This window comes from Rhodnius prolixus, unplaced genomic scaffold, assembly GCF_049639745.1.
Source record: "Rhodnius prolixus isolate KJV_2025 unplaced genomic scaffold, Rpr scaffold_5, whole genome shotgun sequence".
Classification (NCBI taxonomy): Eukaryota; Metazoa; Arthropoda; class Insecta; order Hemiptera; family Reduviidae; genus Rhodnius; species Rhodnius prolixus.
The window spans coordinates 32,747,354-32,770,340 of NW_027411624.1; the positions used below are offsets into that span (position 1 = coordinate 32,747,354).

Genomic DNA, 22,987 nt, shown 5'->3' on the forward strand with positions numbered 1-22,987 from the left:
GCCTCCGGGATGCCCTTCATAGGCGATGCGAGGTGCTCTACCTTGGTCCATTTTGTGGAGGTGCCCCAACCAGCGTAGTCTTCTCAGCTTAATGCTCTTTACAATGTTCGCTTCCTTAAAAAGCTCCCTCAGCTCAGCATTTTTCCTACATCTATAAGTACCATTCTCCACCACCGGGCCATAAATCCTTCTCAATACCTTTCTCTCCCAGCAGTTTAGCGTACTTTCATCCGCTGAGGTTAGCGTCCATGTTTCTGAACCATATAATAGGACTGGTTTGATAAGGGTCTTGTACAAACACTGGACAGTAAAAAAACCAGGGAATCTCGAAACATTTATTTCTAGTCAATTTTGAAAATTTAACTCGTTCAAAACAGTTCTATAGTAACAAAAAGTGGTAACATCGTCTTAAATTTGTATTATGCATTATATATATTTCTTGTAAGAATTTAAATTTAGAAAGCATGGGATATCTTAATAGTTTATTAGAGAAATTCTTTTCTCTTTTAAATTAAAAAAAGCAAACTCTGTTAGAAACAACAAATTGCCAATTAAAATTATACCTTCAAAGTTCATTGTCCCATTTATGAAACGATGCGTAGATTTATTATATGTTATTTTATGATTCTTCCATTCTACATAATGCGATCATATTAATGGTTAAACTCATCTTGAACCATTTCTTATTTCTTGGAGTATAAAGTGAACTAGCGGCACAGTCTCTTGAACAAGTATGCTACCTGGTTCAATCATTTACTCCATTATATAAGCCAACATATACAGGGTGTTCATTTTAAGACGGCTCAAATGCATTTCATGCTTAAACGGTTAATCTGAGCAAAAAATGGTAGAGGAAAAATTTGTTGCCTGTCACCTCTAGTTTCAGAATATGTGACTTAATTTTAGATTCCTGCCCGCATACGCGGCTGACGCGCGACCAAAATTAAGGGTTCGCAGTTGACCCCAATTTTTATATACACAGTTTTAAGGAGTATAAAAAGTAATGAAAGAAACCGGAAACCGCAATTCGATATTTTCAAAAATAAAGGTGCTAGGCCATTTCAAAATCTGGTATTTTTAATCATATTTCAATTTTTTAACTTGTTATCAAAGAGAAAGAAGAGCACGCGATAGGTCATTTCTATGTATTTTTTCATCCTCTTTCTACTAAAAATATTGCCAAGGCCGTAAAGCTAGTATTTTTCTTAATATCAGGAAATAAGTCGTTTTCCGAGTGATTTTTCTAAGAAAAATCAAATGTTAAGAGCTTTAGATGTTCACAAACATACCCAATATGGCTAAAAAATAACCATTTTTTGCTCAGATTAACCGTTTAAGCATGAAATGCATTTGAGCCGTCTTAAAATGAACGCCCTGTATATACTTTGTTAGATCCGGATTTTAATTAATTCTTTTAATTTATGGAATCTTTGCCAGTTGCATTATTTTATAATAAGATTGCTGTTATTCTATTATATCTCATACTTGGTAGAAACTAGTGGTTCGCTTGCATGATCGATGCTCCTAAAGTAATGATTTTTTTTTCTTTTAATTTAAGGCGCATCAGCATCTAAGGACATTTGTGCCCGACGCTTTCTTTTTCACTGGACTTCCAGACTTTGGACAGTATTCTCTTGTTACATACAGTTAGCTGTAAAAAGCTCCTAGGAAGAGAAAAATTTATGGGCCAGCAGCTGGATTTGAACCCACGATCTCCGCGTTGGAATCCAGGATGCTTTACACTGAACTTATCATATACTTCCCTTTAAAGTAATAATTTTTAAGTACCAGCCGTAATGAATACACTTTTCGTTTAATACTTTTAAGATAATTGAAACAAAAAAGCCGCTTGTTTGACCGGAAGTCATGTTATTGTTCTACAATAAACGGAAGTGATATATTCCCATTATGAAAATAACTATATCATACCTCATAACTATTCTTCGATCCTAGTCATGCATTTAGATTAACTCAGTTATTTCGCTCCACCGCTGAACCAATCCTGTTCCTTCTTAAGTATTGCTATAATCCAAACTGAGGGCCTCCAATTTTGCCTAAAGTAGGCAATTAAAAATCAGATTTTATTGATCTGAAAAATGTCACTGAGGTTTAGCTCAGAGATTAGTGTACTGAATTCCCACGTGTAGATCCCAGTTTCGAGCGGTATCCCTTACATTTTCTCTTCCTTGAATCTTCCTACAGAAAACATTGTCCCGGTGATGGATAGTGTTGTCTGTAACAAGAGAATACTGACCAGAGGCCGGTAGTGCACTGAAAAAAAAGCTCCGGGCGCTAATGATCTCAGCTGCGGCAGCGCCTTAAATTAAGAAAAGAAAATGTAAGAATTGTCACGGAGTAAGGTATAGGTCCAACCAATAGATATATATCGCTTCCATTGAAGATGCGATGAAATAGTAAGACTTCTAGAGTAAAACTTACAGCTCTAAAATTTCAAATTTGAGACTTAATAGACACTCATTTTAGTTTATCTTTTAATTTTCCTTATCAGACCGTCCATTTTGTAAAAATCTCCTTTTTTGGTACCTAGGAGACCTTAGATTAGATTAGACTAGAGCGGCCTCAAGGCCTACGCCACTGCGACCCCTTTGGATCTATTGTGGCACCCCTCACTCTAATGCTCACCCTCCAGACCTGTCCTTTTAATCAGACTCTTAATGCTGGAGAGCGACTCTTGGTTTTTCCTCCCCGAGAAGTAACATCCTTAGCCCAGACAAGCCCCTCACACTGACACAACACGTGCAGTGCCGTTTCCTCCTCTTCCTGGCAGAACCTACAGAGGCTATCATCTGTCAGGCCCCATGCGATGCATGTGTTTTCTGGGGCCTGCAGAGTGGCCAGTTAATAGGCCTACAATTATCCTTTTAGCCCCACGGCCTTGACGGATTAATTCTGCACTCAGCCTCGGTAGGAGACCTTAAGCGAATATTTTTAGTAAATCCTTGAAATTGGAAATTTGCAAAGATTGCATTAGATGGAGAAAGTTAAGAAAATGCAATAATTTGTTCAAAGAAAAGTTGCATGACAATGACGCTAGAAACAATGGCTCTGCTATCAAGTGAAACTAAAATTCTAGACGCTGATGTCTTTTTTTTTTCTACTTTTCTCTACATACATTTATTGTATTTATTTATTTTTAACCTATTCAATCATAGTTTTCAATCTTATCTAAATTTCACGTAGTTTCCCGTAATCTACGAATATGAGAGTCTGCTAGTTCTTTTCATTGCTCAAATAGATTTAGCTACAATCATCATGACATGGTTATTGTATAGTTAATAACATCTTTTAAAGGCGCTACAATGAATGATGTTTTTTTTAAACATAATTATCTGCCTCAAACTAATCTCATACTTCACAAAAAAACATGCGATTTATAAAAATAAGCCTTCTCATTCTCGACATTATAATTTTTTTTTTTTTTTAATCTAATTTGGCAGTTTCATAAAGATTTGACATTTAAAAAAGTAACAAAAAAAATGGTAAACTTACTGAAATATCTTTAAGTTTAAATAATTCTTTTTTTAAGTCCAACTTTTGAACGAAATGGCTAAAAATAATACATTTACAAAAAGAGTAAATATTGCTGGACGAATAATGTATTTGTTTTTGATATTACATGTTTTTTCATTTTATTCTCTTTGGCTATATTTTTATCTCCTGTTCCTGGCTTACCTTATTCAGTCTTCCCGGAGGAGTCCTTTCAGCCCTTCTTTTCCCAAGAGAGCTAGCCAACAGACCCTCCAGCATTCTTTTTGCTGAATGCTGAAATCTTCCTCTTCAGCATTCTTCAACTTTTTTTTTTTTGTACTTCGAGTTTTTAAAATTATTATTATTGCTATTTTGAATTTCCTTTACCATTTTAAACTACTGAAATTACAAAATTTGCTATGGAAAGCTCATTGAAGCCTTTTAAAGATCAATTAAACTGCCTCATTTTCTCTTTCAAGTTTTTTGGTGAAAAAATATTTGGAGTTACAGCCGCTAATTGAAATTGAAAGCGGCTAGTAAATCTAAAATTTTGTCGTGGCAATGGGTTTCGATGCCCAGTTTTTGGCGGATAATTTTATTAAAAATCAACTTATAATTATGTATATTACCTTTTCTGCTTCTCTCCACTAGTTGATCGGTGCTAGGGTTAAAAACCGACTTAAAAAAAACAACACTTCCCAACCTTTTCTGGCTCCTGCACCAACAGGTAGTTGCATCATGCTAAATTGTACCACTTCGTCCAAAATGATTGTATTTAGTGAAATTTGTTATTCTATTTTATTATTATCTTTATTTGTATAGAGATTCAATGTATCTGTTAAATTCTATTAAATTTTCTTTATCTTTTATTGATAATGATGTAGCTTTTCTTAAATTTTCTTTATAGAAGGGGTTTGAAATCCGATTATCATTTGTGTTTTCGGGTTTTGGAAAATCCTCCGTGAAAGACAGTTTTAATCCTGTTAGAATTAGAATATTAGATGGGACGGGACCTACGCCCCACGGCACCGCAGCCACAAGAGGCTTATTGTGCCAGCACCTTCTTAGTTCCAGTAGGCGAACCCTCCCCTCATAAAGAGGTTGAGGACTTTACCTACTAGTTCTTTTTGCGCTACTATCTCCTTCGGCCTCTGCGTTCCAAAGGTTACATAGCGCAAACGCTCGATTACAACGCAATCTAACAACAGGTGAGAGGCCATTTCCTCCTCTTCCTGACATAATCTGCACAACGGTTTCGAGTTAATAAGCTCAGAATAAGTTCAGAAACCTACCGTGCCTCGTGAATAGGGCTGTAATCAGAGTAATCTGATTTCTACCCAAGCACAGGGTCTCTTTAGTAATCCTGTTAAATGTAACATTTTATTTTCTCGTATAACTTGAGACAGACTTACTGTACATATTAACTGCTTTACTGTAAAAAATTAATTTAAATAATTTTTATGAATTATAGGAAAAAGCGTTTCTTTATTTTTTATGATTTAATTTTTTAATATTTTTTATGTCCGCCATTGATTATTTTTCGGGTACCTCCAACCAGCAACTCGCGCACCGCAGGTTGGGAAACACTGATCTAGACAATACATTAATTTGGGTTATTCATATTATTATGAAATATTTAAATTGATTCATTTCATATTTCTTATTTTTAAAAAGCAGTTAACAGTTTTTTAAAAAAATCAAGAAATAAAGTTTTTTTGTTTTTTCTTTGGCATTGTCTTCCGCCATACAGCCAGCATCGTCTAGGTGCTTATCACTAGAATATCTATCACTCTCCATTCTTACTTATAAATACAGTCGCTTCACACATTCATCCCTCTACTATATACAACTACATAAACTACTGGATGGATCAGTACTCTATATTCCTGCCATCCTTATAGCTTAATCTGAATTAATATCACGTAATCCTTCACTAATCATTTTCTTGCATTCATTCTAGTCGGCTATAACTTTTAAATACATTCATATTTCATTGCTAGCTCTGCTATCGACTTAAGCACATAAATGTTGGTGGAGAATATAATTTCTTCGTAGCGAAATGGTGCATCTAAATACCTGTATATATCGTCAAACATTCGTTTCCTTTCTACTATACATAACGTGGACATATCATTATTACATGTTTGAAATCCTCCTCCTCATTGCAATCTACGCAAAGAGGAGAGGACCTTTTGTTGATCCTGTGAAGATACGATCCGCACACCGCGTGGTTCGCTCTCATTCTGCTTATTGTCGTAACAACCCACTTATTAGTGACAGTTCCCCTTAAACCATGGTTGTCTAGGTAACTGATCTGCCATAGTTTTATAGAATCTCCCTTTATTACCATTACTGTAATCTGTCTGCCATTTTTGTAGTGCTGTTTTAGCAATTGAACACTTGATATCGGTGTGTGGTAATTTATAGTTAGCCATTACCCCCACTATTGGTGGCTTCCTTTACAAGTTTATCAACAATTTCATTTTCTTTTATGCCACAATGACCCCCTTACCCACAAAAAATTAATGCAGACCCCCTTCTCTTTAAAAATGGCTATAATTTCTACAATCTCTGCGATAAAGAAATAAAGTTATTTCATATTTTTTATTGGTACATAAATAAAATCATAAGAAAAATAATATTCCAAAATCAATAAATCAAGCAGGGCCCTTGAGGTATAATCACTGTAATTTTGGATAAGGTTACAAAATAAGACGATAAAAAGTAACAGTTTGAACTTGGCCAATACTTTAAAGTGATCCAGTAATTGAAACCTCATTTCCATAATCGGTAAACGGCAGGAAAATAACAATGAAGAGTCGTTCTAGTTCAATAGTTCCACCATTTTTAGTGTGCCTAGTCTACCAAGTTGTTGCACTCTTATCTTCTCAGAATTATTACACTTTATTTTTATTATTTCTTTCTGTACATTGTTAAGTAATTTGCAGGTTTTATGAAGTAATAAGGCCGATTTGAATAGGTCATTACCATTATTGTTATTATTTTTTTACAGTTCTACATAAATAAAATGGACAATGGATTAGTTACTAACTGTAACTGTAACAAATTATTCTTTTTCTTTATTATTATTGCATAAATTACATGCAAATAAAGATCAGACCTAAAATAAAACCGGAATTCAAGAGGCTGGTAACTGGGAACTGATCTTTCCTTAGAGATCTGTTATTTTAAAAATTATACTTTCATCTAGGCAGTCTTGGGATCGATTTTTTTCGAAGATTCTATTCTGCAATTGATGGTTTAAGAAATTTATTTTTTTGGGGGGATCGTGACCCTGGTCATATCGAAGGATTTGGTCGTAACTCAATTCTTTCAATGTATCGTAATTAAAAATCCGCACTGACCCGATTCCCGATTCTGACGATTTGTCACGAGATTCACCGTTAATTATTTGGAGAGAAAATTCTCGCTAAACTCGAAATAATTTGTATTCAGCTCTATCTTTTAATTATTATTATTTTTTCTAACTTAGTTAATCAACCTCCCATCTTATCTGTCGATTTACCACAACTCAGCGGATAGCACGGCCATTCTAATTTGCTAATTAAAAAAATACTATTACAGTGAAAATTGGTAACCATGTGTGCGTGAAGCTGTGTATTTTTAACTCCCCTTAGAAAGTTAACTTACCTATTTTTCATAGGGTCAGAGTGTGGAGTGAATGGCAGTGTCGTCAGCGAAGGTGTAAATAGAGGTACTAAGGTTAGAAGGTAAGTCGGCAGTGTAGATTGTGTAAAGAAGAGGAGCTAAGACACTTCCCTGTGGTACACCAGCAAGGATTGGATGGATGGAAGAGTGAGTAGTGCCTTGAAGAACTTGAAAGAATCTGACAGAGAGATAAGAGCTGAGTATGAGGTAATAAGTGCTAGAATGGACGCGTTTGAGTTTCCATAGTAGACCTTCGTGCCAGACTCGATCAAAGGCTTGCGATACATCGAGGAATACTCCAGCGCAGTATTGTTTACGTTCGAGTGAAGAAGGGATGGTGTCTGCAACAAGATGGGCCTGCTGGATGTTACTAAATTAACTATATTTAAAAAGAATTCATCGTTTGGTTGTAAATCTCTCCTATGCTTTCTTAAGGTACCTATTTAACGAATTTACAGAATTTTATCTGTTAATCAAAGCGTTTAATTGCCGAAAAAAAATTATTGAATACATTCCAGTGAAATGTTTCAACATTCTCGTTCAAGATTCTTGAACTCGGTGCATGAAAAGAACATTTAATTTTACATGTACGAGTACAGTTTGTTAACAATGATTCTATTAAAATGAATGTGTATAATAAAATGAAATTTACAAAAATTACCTAAACTAGGTAAATAATGTTTGTAAACTTCGTTATTATACATATTCATTTCAATAGAACCATTGTTAACAAACTGTAAATATGTTCCACAGCCCTGAAGATGACCTAGTCCCTAGGTCGAAAGCTCGGCAAAATAAATGGCACTGGCTGAAATGGCAGTTATTTTTTCATCCTTTTGAAAAAAAAATTAAAATTAAAATCACCGTCAGTTCAAAAATTTACTTTTGGTGAAAATTCAAATTCGAAAATCTACCCTACGCTTCATCAGTAAGATTTCTCCTTCCTTTAGCTGTCCTTAATTGTGCCCTATCCTCAAATTGACTTAACTGAGTTTGGTAATTCAAAAAGTATTATTTTCCCGAGAGATTCTTTGTACATGCAGCAGAAAAAGTGCATCCATTCGCAAATCAGTTTTTTTTCCCCCCCATAACAGTAAAGTTTTAAATAATTCTAGCCGAACAGAAAACGAACCAATCTTGATCCTTGAACCAGATAAATAAATAAATGAAAAAACGCCCATTTTATTTACTTCCGGTTTTTATACTATACGTTACATTCGTGTTTAGTACAATGAACACTAGATTCACAAAACTTACTTCCGCAACAAAGTTAAATGATGTCATTTGTGATTCATTCGTTTGACTGTAAATTTTTTAGAATCGGGCTAGAGTTTTTTTTGGGGGGCAAAAAAGAATACAAATTACATGTGAGTTATTTATTTATTATTATATTTTTAATTAATAAAAAATATGCAAATTTTCTATAGGTATACAGCTAAGATTAGAGCTCATCTAATGAGAAAACATGCAATGATATTTTAGTTCTAAACTTTCGGCAATTAAATTTAAAAGAAATCTGTGTTCTACTAAAAATATGTAAGGAAAAATTGAAGTCGATGTTTCAGATCGATTCTTGTTAAAGTTAATAAGAATATACCTTTTGTGTTCCGTTTGTACGTAATTCTTTTTTTTTATTTTCATAAAATATCTTGATTTTTAATTATTACTTTTTACTCATGATACTAGACAAATACAAATTTCTTTTTTCTGCAACCATGTAGGGAAGTTCTCATTACTCAATTAAAATCAGCTGTGTAATGCCCAACTTCCCACACTAGTGGGGAAAAATTCCCATTAGTGTCACTTTCCTCACTAGCGAGTGGAAAAACTTTATTGTGCTTCCTTGATATAAGAAGTTTTGTTATTAACATAAATATTTTCTGTAAAACTTTAATAAGCTTATTTAACGTAACTAAATAATTAAAAAACGAATATTAAAAAATAAAATAAAAATTGAAAGGAATATAGAAATAAAAATAATACTTTAATAAATAATTAGATATTTTTAATTATAACAGTTAAAAAGGTTATAGTGTTACCTTATAGAAATTTAAAATGGATTCTAGTGATTCCTGTTTAGAAAACACTCCTCCATCAATAAAAGAAACAGCAGAAAATGTAATAAGTAATGTGAATACGTAAGTAATGTAAATAATTGTAATATAACAATAAATGTTTATAATAAATAAATTACTTTTTGTAGACTGTAAAAATGAAATTTTTAATTTTTTTAGTTATTAAATCTAATGGTTGCAGAAAAAATATAATATTTAACTCGAGTGTCAAGTATTTTCCTCACACTCGGCAATTTTCACTCGCCTCGCTTCGCTCGCTCGTGCGTGCAAACCCTGCCTCGCGTGAGGAAAAGTACTACTTTCCACACTTGTTAAATAAATAACTATTTGTACGTTAATTTTTAGTTAGTAATCTCATCTCTCCTCATTAGAACAGTGGTTCAAGAGATGGGCTATAAAGCTTAATGGAACTAAGTCGCAAAACATCACCATCATTCTTTGTCGCATTACTCCTCTATAACCTAACACCTCTACCAGTAGTGAACGTTGCTCGCTACCTTGGGCTTTACTTAGACCCGAAGACTTTCTTGGAATCCCCACACACTAGACTAAAAAGAACAGAACTAAACAGACGCTATCGACTACTTAAAAGACTCTTAGACGATAGATCAAAACTCTCTCTCTCGGGAAAACAAAAGACTGATTTATACTTCCATTTTGAAACCCATCTGGGCGTATGGAATAGAGCTGTGGGGTTCAACTCAATCTCTTCAATCTAAAATACTTCAAACTATTGTAAACGCTCCATTTTATGTCTCCAACCTGGACTATACACACTAACCTTAACATTCCTTTTGTCGCACAAGTTGCTAAAACAAGATACAGAAAACTCCACTTCAGCCTGCAATCTCATATAAATCCTCTAGCTCAAAATCTTTCTTCTAGAACTCTTCCTGATAACCCGGACAAGAAGATCTTAAAAGACAGTGGCCTCGTGAACTCCTCTCAAGTGAAGAGAGTGACCAATAGTCTAATGTTTTGGAGTGTTACCACTGGGTAACTTCTCCACTTGTTACCTTGTCATTTGTTACTCTGTTATCACTGTTACTTATAGCGCTAACTATAAAAAATATTTTAGTTAGTGATTAATATCTTTAATAAATTCTGAATGTTTGTGATCAGCAAGTAATTACTTCTTTAATTCATGATAAAAAGTAATTCTAAGATGTGGAAATGTTCTTTCGATTTGGGAAAATCGTTCTATTAGGATAAACGAGATAATTGGGACTAAAAAAAGGATATAAAACAGAATTGAAATCCGGTAATGAAGAAATTTTAAAAAAAAGAAGTTAAATTGAACCCACAAAGAAGTAATTTTTCTTCTTCTTCGTCTTTCTTTTTGTTTGCGAAAGAGTGTATCAGAGCTTGAAGACCTTCTGAATGGAGGTCGGCAATTAGTAATTGGTTTCAAATACACTCTAATAACGTCTTAATCAAAAACTACTTAGCGATAAACTACGTGAACTTTGTACAAATGAGGGAGTTTATTAAAAAAATAAACGTATAAATACTTCTTATTTTTTTCTTATCTATTATTAATTTCAAGCTCTATTTCATATTGATCTTTCAGAGCGTATCATCTGGGCAGGCAATTTTGCTTTTTTAACACAAAAGAAATGAACTTCCTCTGCAAAAAAGAAGACAAATAATTCCTGTTGGAAGTTAATTTTAAAGGAAGAACCGGAACTTCTATTGCAACAAAACTATCATTTATTTTGCCACATCGTACATCTGCTTTATTTCATTGTTATTAGACAATCTTGTGCATCGATTCTTATTTCTTTTAAAATGAAGTGTTATTTTCGCGTCAAATATTTTTTTTAAAAAAAATCTTTTATTGGAATTTACCAATGCAACAAGTTGTTGCAACAAGCAAATATGGTAAAAAAAATAGAAATAAAAGGAAATCATGAGTGGAGAAGGCACCCAGTGGTGTCACTCCAGTAACGTGCTTAAGATAAGAGAAGATCACGAGGCCATCTTCTCTTCAATCTCCTTAGAGGATTACCTGGTAATGTGGAGGCAGATAGGTGTTCTATGAGATGGTTAGGATGAGTTGCTGTAGACTGGAATGAAATTTGAGAAAACGAGTGTTAGCAAGATCTTGAATGAAAAGGATTTTGAGGTCATTATGGATGGTGAGGTTAGATACATAGAACGGATCTTTATTTGTAAATCCATTTAAATGATATTTTTTTAGTTTTTCTCAATTTTATTGTATATTTGTCTAATCATTCTCCCTAAACTTCAAACGCTATTTGAAACAATCAACTAAATACGTAACAGTTGGTATATTTTCATAGAAAAATTTATTTCTTGACAGTTTCCCTTGAATCTAATCTTAAGCAACTCTTCTCTAAAGATCTATACAGAACCAAGTTCTGTTCTATCAACTTGTGAAATACATTTTTTTTCCCCCCTCAGAGCGAGTTCAGAAGAAGTATTTTTAATTTACCTTAATTTGAAATGGAATCGTTCATATCACCTATCTTTTCTTCGTCTTGCATTCCCGTCACAACTTATTTGATTCTTTTTATTTAACATTTCTTAAGTAAAGAGCTAACAGAAGCAATAATTGACTCTCCAGATCGCGGTAGCGCTGACTTTTTGGCCTAACCTCATGGAATCTAAGAAGTTCTCAACAATTAGAATTGGATGCAATTAATTTTTGTTGCATTTCCAAAACCATGATTTTTGTTTGGACTTTGTATAACTTTTCTTTGCTGCTAGAAAAACAATAATTTATTATATAGCTACAAAATAAATTGATTAAGATATAGCAGAAGATTGCTTAAGGTTGTTAATTACTTTCTAGAATCTGTATAGTCATTGAAGTTATATCTGTCATTGTAACGGTTATCCAGTAGTAATTTTGTACTGTTGTATATTTGAATGTCTTCAGGCGAAAACTTCCTTTACTGGGAAGGCAAAGCTCAGTCATGTTTGGGGCGGGTGTGGGGAGAGTGGGAAATCTTTAGATTGCTTTTACTCATCTTCTTAGTGTATGGCGGTCTCTCTGGTGATATTGAAGCTAAGCGCGCTGCTACGGATGAGTTGAAGTGGTTTTTCCCCTGTCTACAGCCGCCAGTACTTTTTTTGGGCTTCATTCCTTCTTCCAAGTTATCCTAGTCTCAAAGAGACCATCTTATGCTTTCCAACTCTTCAAGTTCGAATCCTCGATCCATTCTCGCAATACGGAGGTGAGGCTATTAAATAACGAGACTATTGCTATAAAACATTTTATTTTAAATATATACATATTCAGTTATTATTACCTTCAATATACACCCCTCCTCTATCCCTATAACGCTCCATGCGAATTTACCATTGTCCGAAACAGTGCTAGAAGTCTTTTTCTGTCAGTTCCTGCATGACGCGTGCCGTTTTTTCTTTCACAGCTTCAGCGGACTGAAATCGTGTTCTTTTTAATGAAGATTTTGCTTTGGGGAATAGACAACAGTCATATGTGGCCATGTCAGGCGAATAAGGCCTAAAACTGGGATGTTGTACTTGGCTAGAAACGTCTTGACAGACAATGGGGTGAGCCGGCGCCGGTTGTCTTGATGGAGAACCCCGTGACTTGTTCTTCCACAAATCGGGTGTTTTTTCCTTACTCTTTCACGGAGTTGAGCAAGCACCTCACGGTAGTAATGTTGATTAATTATAATCGATATTTTCATCCGTTTTGGACGTGGAAGGGCGACCCTGGCGATCATCATCTCCGACCTCTTCTCGGCCATCTTGGAAACGCTTGAACTAATCAAAAACTTGCGCACGTGATAAATATTCATCACCAACAAACTTCTTTCAATAAAAGATCAAGTTTCAGTAACGGTTTTACCCAGTTTCATGTGAAATTTCACGACAATTCGTTGCTGTACTACATGTGTAGTATCATGTTTTCGACAAAACGAAACTAACACCTCTTACAAAAACGACGGTTCCGGTTAGACAGATTTCTCTACAAACACGTGAGACGCTGCAATCGAAAGAGAAGGCTTTACGCTGCACAGCTGTCGGTCGTTAGGATTTGGCGCATGCATAGTTCTTCTGTTGCAGCATCAGTCTCATTATTTAATAGCCACACCTCGTACTAGATATCGTCTTTTTGATCTCTATATTCCCTCACACCGTACTTCATCCTTTGACAAATCCTTCCTAATTCGCGCTACCTCTCTCTGGAACTCCTTACCATCATCTGTCCATCATGCTCCTACCCTTTCCATCTTTAAATCCCTTCTGTTCAATCATCTCCTTTCTACCCAGCTTCATCCGAATTAAATTCATGTATTTCGTTAATTTTAATTCTTATTTTTGTAAATACTTACTTATTTTTTGAATATAAATATCTAAAATACAGGCCAAACCAATAGGGCCTTCAATTACACATGTTTTTATTCAGAGGGAACCATGGTACCAGGATAATAAATTGATTTTCTTCTTCTTCTTATTCTTCTTCTTCTACATAACTAACTGGTATTACTAATTAACACATTACAATGTAACAAAGAAGATTAAAAAATAATATACTAATAATACAGAACTAAAAATTGAAAGCAATAATAAGATGTTGTAGGTGGTTGCGCTCTTGTTCTAGATCGGTGAAAGTTTGTGGGAACATTCTCCTAGATCCTCTTCTATCTTAGTAATGTTATTGTTTACAAAATATGATTAGGAGATTCTCTTTTATTAAAATGGAAATTTATTTATATTTTATAGAATGCATATGGAATTATAAACAGAATGAAAAGGCCACTGTTGATTATGGTCTTCGCGCAAAAGAAATCACTTTGCTATTTTGCTGTGGAAGCTTCGCTCGTACATTCACATTCCTTCGTAAGAGGAATATCGTATTTTTTGGGGCCTCCTGAGTACCAAAAAAAGTTTTGTTTTTTTGAATGTGGTTAGGCCCGCTGTTCTGGATAGTATCTTTCATTTTATACATCGTTGCAAGTAGATTTATATATTATTCACTATTTTAATTTCACAATTTTTTTTTTTTATAAAATTTATCTATTATGTGACCCATTCTTTTAACGAAGCTATGACTTAATTAAGTTTAAAATTAGAATATCTGGAATTATGATCGTGTTTTAATCATAAACGGATTTATTAGCTACTTATAAGTCTGACCGATATTTCTATTTCCACAATTTCAGAAAGCAGGCACTGCCCTTCAAAAATACAGTGGAACCTCGCATAACGAGCACCTCGCTTAACGAGTAATTCGCATAACGAGTAAAACAAATTGATTCTTATAGCGAGCGATGTTTCGCATAACGATAGTTTTCTAATGACATTTCGCTGACTGCGCAGTTTTCGCTGACTCATCGAAAACTGCGCATTCTTCGATTAGTCATTCCTGTTTACGCATATGCGTTTCATATTCTCCACGTATCTAATGCACTGATACAGTCGAAACCGAACTTCACCGAATGAGTGGTGTATAGGGAAAGTCCATATAGTGACATTTGTGTTTAAATATTGTAACGAAGTTGACCTGGGCAGAGAAGAAAGGCTTAGATTGTTCTTGGGGTTGAACGATCATAGTCAAGAGCTATCCACAGAGGAACTTGTTGAGTTGCAACACATTTCACAACAAGAATTGGTGGAAGAGAATTTATTAGACAAAGAGGAGAAAATATCAGAGGAACAACAATCTTCCAGCGCAATAAGAGAAATGTTGAAAGCATGGGAAACTGTTGCAACACACGTAGAAAACTATCACCCGAATAAGGCTGTGGCTATGCGATCTATAAATTTATTTAATGATAATGCTGTGTCACATTTTGAAGACATTTTGAAGCGACGGCAGAAACAAGGAACATTGGACAAATTTATAATTAAAAAGGATTAATTATGAATGTACATATTTATCTCAATTAATATATGTAATTTATATTATATTACATCATATGTACATATGTATATAATTTTTTCGAAATAAATGTTATAAAAAAAAATTTTATCAATATTTTTTTTGCATGGAACCAATTATCCCCTTTTATTTTAATTTAAATGAAAAAAATTGTTTCGCTTAACGAGTATTTCGCTTAACGAGTAAGGTTCTGGAACGAATTATGCTCGTTAAGCGAGGTTCGACTGTAATCAAATCTGTTGTAAACAATAGAAAAAGAAAGCCAAAATGCAATTATGATCTGAAGTTAAACGCTACGAAGTCAGTAAAAAGTCTATAAATTCGTCCTTCACACCACAATAAGAAACTTGTCCAACCGTTCAACTGTTTGAACTATTCAATTCATCTTAAATGAACCGTCTAATCGAATAAAAAAATAAAGAAGCCACATCTTTAGAACCAACTGACGTGTTACTTTTTTTATTTATTTTATTTTTTTCTGTTAAAAGAAATTTTAAAACTACAGCAATTTCATTGTGGAAAAACTAGCATAATTTCTTTGAACCTGCTACCAAGAAAATGAAAGATTTTTCTTTTTAGAAATATTCGCTACTACGACAGATAAAATTGCGATCAAATTTATTTAAAAGTCCAGATATTAATCTTATTTTCAGTCATAATCTTGGATGATTAATTACTGAAATTCAGACATCCTGTTTCATTAACTAACTCAGCTAAAATCTAAACCGTTGTCTGCACAGATACAGTGATGTTATAGTTGGAGTATTGTTATAGAAGTAGATAATTTTTAACTAAGTTTTGTTTTATTTTGAACCAAACGAGTTTTAGTGATTTCAATTTTTTATGGTCCAACATTGGCATAAAATATTTAGACTGTAATATTAATATATTTTTGAACTAACTGGCCTAGATGTAAATGATGTCTTTGTTAAGTAAACTAATCGCCTATTTTTTTCACGTACAAATACCTAATCAGGTGACGGTAGACTGTAGCCTAAGCCTTCAGAATTACCTCTTCCCTGGTTTGAGAATTTCAAAAGGCCTGTAACAATTGGCTCGGCTCAATAAAGTTCAGTTGGAATGGGTGCCGGGTCATGTGGGGATCAAGAGGGAATGAAAGAATTGATCAGCTGGCCATGAATGGAGCCAACACTCCTTTCACTGGCCCAGAACCTGTCCTGGGGATCACCAAGGCTGCTGCAGTTCGTGTGGCTCCCAGAAGCTGGATCTGGAGAGAGTATGAAAAGAACTGGGCGATATGTCCTGGGGTTAAACACGGCAAGAGTATTATGCCCTTGCTGTGCAAACAAAGAACCAAAGAGACTCTGTGCTTGGGTAGAAATCAGTTTACTGTGATCACAGGCCTATTCACAGGGCATGGTAGGTTCTAGGAAGCATCTGTACAAGGTGGGGGCTTATTAGCTTGGATCCGTAGTACAGATTGTGTCAGGAAGAGGAGGAAATGGCCTCTCACTTGTTATGAAATCTTATATTCTTATATTATGCGCTATGAAATCTTTGACTCTTTGAGACCAAAGGAGATAAAGAGCGCAAAAAGATTTTGTAGGGAAAGTCCTCAACCTCTTTAGAAGCGAAGGTTTCGCCTACTAGATCTAAAAAAAAGGGAAAGGCACAATTTATTTTTGCGGTGCCGTAGGGTATAGCTACCGTCCTCTTTTCTAATTCTAATCGCATAAACTGTACTTTGCAACCAGCTTTACAGGATCTTTAACTGAGAATCTATCTCTTAACAGTCTGCACTCATTATAGCTACCAAACTCTGTCCCTGTCAATACATTTACCTAACTTTAACAATCCTTTGTATCATTGTTTCTCTACTCTAAACGCAGTCATAAATGTTATTTCATCAATCAATGGCCGTTTAAAAACAGTCACTAATTATCTTTAAATCTTTGTATTACAGTACTCCCAAGCGTATTTCATGGTAACCAGATATTTGTTTAAAGTATATTGGTAACCTTCTATTTAACATAGCGCTAGAGAGGGTTATGAGAGAAACGGAAATTCAAATAGGAGGCACTATTTTCAATAAATCGGTGCAAGTGTTAGCTTACGCTGACGATGTTGATATTATTGGAAGATCTTACCGTGCAATGGAAGAAGCATTCCTAGCCCTTGAACACTCTGCTCGTAGGATAGGTCTCATTGTAAATGAAGAAAAAACTAAATACCTAGCGGCAGACGCGGATAGAAGGCTGCCGATGTCAATACCAATAGGCAGATACACATTTGAATCCGTCGATCACTTCACCTATTTGGGCTCTCAGGTCAACATTAATAATAACATAACAGCAGAAATAGCATGCCGAATCGTGGCGGCGAATCGGTGTTATTTTGGCCTGAAGCGCCAATTGTGTAGTCGCCTGGTATCCAGGAAAACGAAATGTTTAATGTACAAATCATTAATCCGCCCCATACTCACATACGGCTCAGAGACTTGGAGCTTTTCAAGAGCAGACGAGGATAAGCTCCTTATATTCGAACGGAAAATACTCCGCCGCATATACGGACCGGTTCGTTCCGAAGAAGGGTGGAGGAGAAGAACGAATTTAGAGTTAGCCAGCCTATATGCAGAAATAAATGTAGTAAAATTTATAAAGCTGGGTCGACTTAGATGGGCGGGCCATGTGGCCAGAATGAGAGAAGATGACATGCCCAAAAAGCTAATGTCAGCACAACCCCTTAGGGTAAGAAGGGTAGGCAGACCCCGGCTTCGATGGGTGGACTGCGTGGCTGAGGATAGTAGAGTACTGTTGGGGGTGAGGGACTGGAGAACGGCTGCACAGGAGAGGGAATCTTGGGCGAGACGTATTGAGGATGCCAGGACTCAGCAATGAGTTGTAGCGCCGCTGAAGAAGAAGATATTGGTAACCTCTATACTGTCAAAGCACCCTAATAAGTTCCCAAATTTGGGGTAGCGCAGAAAATCGTAGATACTAAATTGTAAAGGTAATTTTGTATCCCGTGCGAGAACATTTTGTATCAACAAGAACTAAAACTTAATTATCTTTAATCGCCTAGAGAAATTACTTCAATTACTCCGGTGGCCATTCACTACGTAAAAAGCAATTTGTTGAAGAGAGCATGCCGACCAGAAATGTAACAGTCATTCACAGTTTTACGCTTTGATATTATAGTTTATCCCTTCGCTGTTAAAGAGAATAAAGAAATTTAACTGAATACCTATTATTGTATAATACAACGATTAATATTAATTTCTTAAAGGTACGCTTTCACACGCTGTGAAAAGGTAATCTAGTTCTGTTGTAGTTCACAAGGTAATTACAGTTTAGCATTAATGTCTTCCATCTTTTTTTTTCCCTTCTTACAAATTTATCGTGAAGCAGTTTCCATATTAGCACTTTTAGTTTTAATGGAGAGACTTTGTTACATCTTTTAAAAGTAGCGAACTATTGGGTACATGTCAATTTTTTTAAATTGTGTTTACACCGAAATACAATTTTGTGGCTTCTGAATTAGAGAAAAATGGTAATTTTTTTATTCCACTTTAGTACAATTGAGGTATTTTCTTCGTTTTCCTTGTGATTTCTCCGCGTCTTCGAACTGTAAGTTATGGATGCCATTTAGAGACAGTAAACTGCTCTCATGCCATCGTAATTTCCAGATGAGCTCGGAAAAATATATTGCTCCGAGAGTCCAGTGCTTCAAAAGCCGTGCGAGAAGCTGGGAGACTTCGGGTTTTCTTTTTTACAAGACAGGCTCTTTGGTACATCTTTGGCATCCCTTTCAAAGTTCTTATTCCTCTCAGAGAGAGAGGTGGAACCATGGACAGCCAATGTCCGGTGACTTGATGGCTTCTAGACGGAGAAAGAGATGGGATTTTTACGGGGCTGAACCGTGGATTGTTGTTTTGAGTCTAGGTAGGCTTGCTACAGTCTCTCTGTGGAGCTAGTCTGCAATATAGAGGAAGAACAATTAACTCCAGGGTCGTCATTTTCAGGGTCATCTTTACTCATCATCGCCATCTTCAGGGCTATTAAGTTCTATACTATTTCAAGGCTGGCTTGAGACTGTTTCTTTTCTTTTTCGGGGTTGTCCCTGTTAAAATTTACGTTGCCTTCTTTACTGACGCCAGACAAGCTCCTAAAACATGCCCTCCAGTTACAAATGAAGAAATCCCAGGATTTGAGAGAGTGGAAAAGGCTACTTTGGTTCATGGATCTACTCCACGAGGGTAGAAAAATCCACACCGCCCTACTTAGCCCTGGAGCCCCCTCATCTTACTCCTAAAACCCTCGTACAATCCAAACTGACTCATAAGCTTAAACCGCTCGAGGCAAGTCAGATTCCCTACTAACAAAGCTTAATATCTATCTATAATTCCAGATTATGCCATATTTGACGTGTACTTTGTAATCATTTACTCGCCCAAAACGGTGCTTGAAGGTTTTCTGTTCGACATTCAAGCCAATTGACTTCCATCCTTTTTCAGTCTAAATGCCGAGTTTATCTACTTATTAGATGAAGGTCCAAAAGATATCTGAGACCGCTTAAGTCTTTTACAAAAAAAAATCTCTTCATTGTTTCCAGACGTCTACATCTGATCTAATGTTATCTTAGACAGGTTTTTACATGATAAAAAAATTATACTGCACTAAAAGTAAAGGGGGCGGTAAAAAAAATGAAAATACTCCCACGAGAACAACCTGTCGGAACTCCATATTATTTTGCGTACTATTTTCAAAAGTATAGTAATTTTAAAAAAGTGGTTGGGGAGAGAAGTGTATGACGGCGTTGTACAGAGAATGAAGGTATTCATGCCGATATCAAGACGGTTCTAAGTAATTTACAATTGCAGACATGTAGTTATGGAGTTACAGAAAGGAAAAACGGTACAACGTCCCTCTTTCACCCATCTAAGAGTTTTAATGTGTACCGTAACTTGCTGTAACTACTATACTTTCTGTAAATAATGTCATTTTTCTGCATAACAATTTGTTGCGAACAGATATTTTAATTATACATCCTTAAACAAGCACAATATTCTTTATTTTTCTATTTTATTTAAGTATTTATTTATTTTTTGTACGTTGGGTGTTAACAAAAAACATTGAATTCAGTCCCCAAAATCTTTGATTAATCTAGCAGAAAAAGACGTTTCGGATTTCCCTGCATTATTTTCAGTCTCACTTTTTTTGGGTTTTTGAAACAAAACAAAAATTAGTTAATTCTCAAAACGGGCACTCAAAATTCTGATTCTTTCTCACTCTTACCTAAATTATGTTTAACTATTCCTTTATAGACTAAAAAAGGATCTGAAGATGGATCCCGAAAGATTAGAAACATTTTAATTCATACAGGATGTTGTAAGGACAGATTCAATTGTCCTTTTGAAATTAAATACGACTTTATACTTTATATTAGTTCATTTTTATTTATTAGTACTTTTAAATATTATTTATTTTCGAAGATTTTGATTGAAACAGACTTGGTTTGAACTGGGAAGGTTTCCCAAAACCCTTTTTTTTAGGATAACATATTTTAAGTACATTTAGCTTCCATTACAGTTCTTCGATCAGAAAAACAAGACAGGTTATGGAGATTCTTTCCACTACACATTCTCTCATAGTTTCATTGACCTAGTCGATGTGGGTTAGTGATGGCATATTGTTTGTATCAAGTCTCATTTTAAAGTAACCTGTTTCATTGAGCAGTTTATTAAAAATACTTAGGGTTTTCTCGTTTGTTTAATCTGTAAACATCTTTACAGACATACTAATTAATTACACTTAAGGAGGCTGCTCGTTACACCGTTTATTTGGGATGTGCAGGAGTCTAAGCAAAATGTTCCTGCGCACCCAAAAATTAATTAAGCACTATCTAAACCTAATTAAGTTGAAATAATTCATTTTTTTTTTCAAATATCGAACACGACACGAAATAAGTGAAATTCTGTATTTCAGTGATGTTTTACATGATAGTAATAATCTTCTTCTATTCAGATCCATCATCTAACCCAGTGGTTCCCAAAGTGGTCTCTACGGACCCCCAGGGGTCCCCGGTATCATTCAGGGGGGTCCGTGGAAAATTAAAATTGATTTGGGGGTCCCTGAACAACGTCACGGGGGTCCGCGCAAGTTTCAATATAAAATAATAAAACTGTGATCCATTTTTATTATTAAGGAAATTAGAAACTAACAAGGTGGCCAATTAAATTTAATCAAAACTAAAAGCGTCATATCTCCGTTTGTTGTAAAACGTTTTCTGTAAAACCAAACCTTGGAAGAGGAGAATGTTCTCAGTTTCCAAATCTTTCGAAATTGCTAAAATAGAGATGAAGATTAGCTTGCTCACTGTCGAACGCTTAACGGCTCTTCATGCAGACCTGAACCAAAGATTACTCGTGGGGATTTGCGGTAGCTACTCACACACATTGAGCCGGATATAAATACACTCATAACATCTCATCACGTTCATCCAAATTATTAATTTTTATTAAATTTTATTTTAAACAAAAGTTATAATTTCAATAAATACTTCTTCAACAAAATGCTTTTTTAAATTTGTAATTTTTATACTATGCATTTATGTACCTTTTGACTTGGGGGTCCGTGGGCAAGTTTTGACCATAGAAAGGGGTCAATGGGTCAAAAAAGTTTGGGAACCACTGATCTAACCCATCGTGCACATCTTTTGTCTGAATAAACATCTCACTTGAATGTTGCTTGTAAACTACGTATAAACTAAGCTAGGTGATAATATTTGGCTACAATTTAATTTTCATTACAACTTCTGATCTTATGAAAAGTTATGAATAATCACCTTGTTTTTCAGGTATCCTCAAAGGAAATAGTCCATAGGTGTCAAATCCGGTGAACGAGGTGGCCATTGAATTGCCCCCCCCGTGTCGATATAACACCATCAGGCATGTAAAGAGATATCTCGATAGGCAATTTGATGGGCGTGTTATATCGACACGGGGGGGGCAATTCAATGGCCACCTCGTTCACCGGATTTGACACCTATGGACTATTTCCTTTGGGGATACCTGAAAAACAAGGTGATTATTCATAACTTTTTTCTTTCTTTCCTTATTTCTGCTTATCTAAAAGCATTACTAAATCTAGGTGCATCAGAATCAAGCCAGGATTGCATCTGTAGATGAACTAAAGCAAAGAATAATAGATGCCTGTAACTCGGTTAAAATCGAATCTATTTCTTTGGCAGTAAGGGCAATTGGCAGGAAAGAGCATGTCTATGCATCTCTAATGGTGGAGGCCATTTCGAGCATGATCTGTAATATTAATGAGGAGTAAAATTTATAATAAAATAGTACTTTTCTTCTTTTCAATCAAAATACCGTTATAATATTATCATTTTGACATTTCTTATAAGAATCATGTTTTCATTCATAACTTCTAAAATATCGCTCACAGAAAAAAACCGTTCAAGTAAATTTTTCTTTAAAAAAAAATAGAGGAATCTATTTCTGAAATAAAAACCGCACCTTTCCATTTGAAAAAATGAAGTTGGTGCCTGTATCTCGCTTCTGGAAGCACCGAACAAAATTTGCAAAGTAAATTTGGATTCCTAACAAAAAACTAAGGGAACACGTATTTTTTAGTTTTTTTCTAGCTATCTTAGTTTCCGAGAAAAAGTCGTTATCCATGTAGCTTGGGACACCCTGTATATAGAGATATCGTTTTAATGGGACGATTAACAAATCGTGAGATGCCAAATATTTTCACTAACTTTCTACTAAGCACCGGGTTGTAACCCTTTTTGATCTTTCTTGTCCACTTAGTGTGTAAATAATTAATCACTTTACTTAAAAAAAATATAAAAATTTTTTTTATTTATTATTTATTTCAATTTAATGTTTCTCTGGTATTTA

The 22,987-nt window shown here is 34.9% G+C and overlaps 1 protein-coding gene across 4 annotated transcripts in view; it reads left to right on the forward strand.

The window, feature by feature from the left end:
* Nucleotides 1-22,987, forward strand: part of f (espin protein forked) — a 149,568-nt gene that overhangs the window by 51,423 nt on the left and 75,158 nt on the right. The window lies entirely within an intron of this gene.